Source organism: Psittacula echo (genome assembly GCF_963264785.1).
Source record: "Psittacula echo genome assembly, chromosome: 3".
In the NCBI taxonomy this organism is placed as follows: domain Eukaryota; kingdom Metazoa; phylum Chordata; class Aves; order Psittaciformes; family Psittacidae; genus Psittacula; species Psittacula echo.
In genome coordinates this window covers 124,032,568-124,036,625 of record NC_137736.1, presented here as the reverse complement: position 1 = coordinate 124,036,625, position 4,058 = coordinate 124,032,568, and positions in this window count along the sequence as shown.

The window sequence follows — 4,058 nt, the reverse complement described above, 5'->3', positions numbered from 1 at the left end:
TGACAGCCTCCACTTCGAGCTACTGGTGTGCTTTTATTATCCGACCATGGCATATTTACCTGAGCTGAGCTGCCTGTGCCATGTGGTGCTGTGAAGTGCTGCCTTTATTTACCCTGTACTACGTCTTTTCACTTCTCTCTTTGGGTTGGGGGCCCTGTAACCCCTTCCAAAGCAATGTGGGGTGCATGGGTGACTCTCACAGCATCCTTTGGCTGTAAGAAAATCTGCTTGATGAAGAGATGCTGTGGCTTCTTGCTGTGTAAGAGTGTAAAGAACAGGGTAAGCTTAGACCTTTGTCCTGCCCTCACCCTCAACTTGCCTTTAGCAGCAGGACAAGATAAAAGCCCTTAGCCCTGCTCAGCAATATCCCACTTGGCCTGAAAACATAGAGATGGCAGATTATTTCCTGCTACTTTCTGGGGTAGCAGGAGGAATTAATTTGGAGGCATGAACCTGTGTCACTGCTGATGCCCAACGTGGTCTCCAGCATTAGCTGGTCTCGAGGAGCATCATACTCTTCAGACCTCCTGCGGTTTAAGCTCCCAGCATGAACTCATCCTTCCGGAGCTCACATCGGGATCACATCCTCAGCAGGCACAGGATGACATTCCTGAACCCTTTCAGCTTCATTTGCTCATCATGTGAATGGAAACTTCCCCACTGTGAAAGCCAAGTCTTTGCCCTTAGCGCGGTGCCCTAGATGCTGGGACCTAGTTGAGCATCCGTAGTACTCCTGCCTTACTCAAGGTATGGCTGTGCCTCAAATATGTGACTGTAGCAGGAAAACAAAGAAAATTAGACCATGCTTTGACACTGTTAGGATCAAAAAGTGCCTTTTGGGGTTTCTTTAATACCAACCCCTCTCCCACGCACTGTGGCCTTTAAATAGATGGTTTCTAATGAGTGGAAAGAGTTCACGGGCAAAGAAGCTGTCACAAGAAATGATTGATTGTGCTTAATATTCTGTTTTCAAGACTTAAAAGGGAATCTCTGAAATATCCTTTGGCAGGTCTGGGAGCCTAATGAAGTGGTTCATAGAGATACAGAAGGAACCGAGGGCCTGTTACTAGCAGAGCAGGCAGCATTGGTAGGGTTTCATACCCACTTTTGCAACACAGCTGAAGAATACTGTGGGGGAAAGGCAAAATTCAGATTCAGTTGCTTCAGAGACAAATGAAACCTTTAGTGTGACCAGAGGGTTTAAAAAGTAGGGAGAAGAAACCAGCTCTTTGTTGGCAAAACCAGAATTGTCTTTGGAGTATCTGCAATGTACTGGGCACAGCATCACTGTGGTGTTTTATGCCTTTGGAGAATTCTCATGGGAAACCCATCTCCTCTTGTGCTACTGGGCTACACTGGTGAAACACCTTGTCCTAAATCACATAAAAGGTCAAGGTCACGCGTGGGATTTGAATTCCAACCTTAAGATAGAATCATGGAATCATAGAATAGTTTGGGTTGGAAAGGACCTTAAGATCATCCAGTTCCAACCCCCTGCCATGGGCAGGGACACCTCACACTAAACCATGGCACTCAAGGCTTTGTCCGACCTGGCCTTGAACACCGCCAAGATGTCTTGTTCTGTGCGTGCCATATCAGCTCTTGTTTTATTCATGCCTCATTTCACTCCAGATAGTTTCTGCTGCCTTCAGTCTCTCCCAGCTGCCAATGATGCTTTTCTGCTGCTTCCAGTGTGTTCTCATATGTCCCCAAAAGGCTGGACAACCTCCTTTGTGAGAAGGAAGAAGCTGCCTTGTGCTGCTCTGCAGGATGGCCAGTTTGAGCTTCTCCCCTACAAAACCAGCAAAAATGGTTATAGGGATAAAAAGGTTCCAGGAGAAATTCTGAGCTGTTCTCCAGGAGAGTGTCACCTTCAAGTTAAGCGATAGCAGCCATTTCATAGAGTCATAGACTGGTTTGGGCTGGAAGGGACCTTAAAGTTCAACCAGTTCCAACCCCTGCCACAGGCAGGGACACCTTCCACTAGAGCAGCTTGCTCCAAGCCCCTGTGTCCAACCTGGCCTTGAACACTGCCAGGGATGGGGCAGCCACAGCTTCTCTGGGCACCCTGGGCCAGCGCCTCAGCACCCTCACAGGGAAGAGCTTCTTCCTTATACCTAACCTAAACTTCCCCTGTTTCAGTTTGAACCCATCACCCCTTGTCCTGTCACTCCAGTCCCTGATGAAGAGTCCCTCCCCAGCATCCTTGTAGCCCTCTTCAGATACTGGAAGGCTGCTCTGAGGTCTCCACGCAGCTTCTCTTCAGTCTGAACAGCCTGAATGTTCTCAGCCTGCCTCCATACGGAAGGTACTGCAGTCCCTGATCATCCTCATGGCCACCTATGGACTTGCTCCAACAGCTCCATGTCCTTATGTTGCAGACATCTACCTCCAGAGTGTTTCCATGCAGATGTCTGTCTGCATCTGAACTGTTGTTTAAACTCCTGTAGCTGATGGAGACAAATAAGCTCCTCTAGGGACAAAGATGTTCTCATCCTGAAGCAGACATCCAAAATAGCCTGGGTGTATGCTCACAAGGGTGCCTGAGATAGCAGTCTCAGATGGCAAGGCCTCCATGATTAGGAGAGGTGTACCCGTCTGAGATGTGTTTGCTATAGGCAATGCTTGAGGATTTAAAGCACTCCTGCATTACTGGGGGGAATATCTTAAAAACCACCTCAGCTGGCTCTGTGTGTACAGGTGGGACCTCACCGCTGCTGGTGAGCCAGGTCTTCAAAATACACCGTTTTCTGCTTCTCCCATCACAACCTGCACTGACATTCCTTTCATCCAAAGATTTTCCTTTTCCTTTTCGGCTACTTCTTCCCTTTTGTCACTAGATGACAGCAGAGGTCTCAGAACAAGGAGTTACAAGACCAAGGAGTGCTCTGAACCTAGGGCAGGTACTGCTTCTATACCGGGCAGTTCATGGCTGGGACAGCCCGCTCGGTGCCTCAAATCATCCAGGCACCTTTTAACAACTCTTTATCTACTTATCGATCTGTCAGATTATATACAAATACTACATTGAAGTCAAAACTTCCCCCTTTTGGGGAGTTTTGTGTAGCTACTTGTGTGTGTTTTCCTGCTTCTGTCATTCCCATCCTATCCCTAAGTATTTCTCTCACCCTTACTCGATGCCTTGTGTATTAAACTAGGCTTGTGCTCTCTGAAGATGGACACTACCCACCTCGTTTAATCCAACGGGAATGCTCACAGACACAGGCAACTGCAACACTCTCCAGCCCTGTACAACCTATACAACACCTGCAGACACAGAGATGAGCTCCCAAGGAATAGGTGGAATTCTGTGATAATTGGGAATTGGCACCTAAATGTGGGTATAAATGTTTTAGACAGAATGGAAAGATTGGATGGATGGATGGATGGATGGATGGGAGGATTTTAGTGCATGCAGTGATTACTTCTTCCTGGTGGAATACAGGCCAGATAATTGAGAGGGGTAGATAAGGAGTGAAAAGGGGATTTGAAAGAATTATTTCATTATAAATGGTGCTGCTATCAGGCATACCTTTACCTGGTACAGATAACAGGGAATAAAAGGCTAAGGGTTTTGACACATGTGTCAACCAATGGGTGATTTCTGTATCTGGGATGCTATGGAGGAGGCTGATTCAAACTGTGGTCTAGCAGAGAGCTCTGCATCAGGTCTCTGATCTGTACAAAGGTATTCTGTGGTGAGGCTGTGATTTGTGTTCTCAGGAGGATTTATGTTCTTTAGGAGACATTCTCTGTGATTTACTCTTAGTTTCATAGCAGATTCTGGGACAATATTTTACAAGGAGGATTTTCATTATGAAATTTTCCAACCTGAAGCCTCAACAGGAATCTTCAGTGCCTGCAGCTCTTGGGCATGGCCCAGGCTTTTGTTCTTGTCCAAACCACAGCAGAGGAGATGAGATACCAAGACATTGAATCTTTCAGATATTGCAGAACTACAAAGTGTATTTCAAGCTTCTTGCCAGTGACTAGATGAAGCTTCCACCTTATTTCCTATAGTCATTGTGGTTGTTGCCTTTTTTTTCCCTGCAGTATGA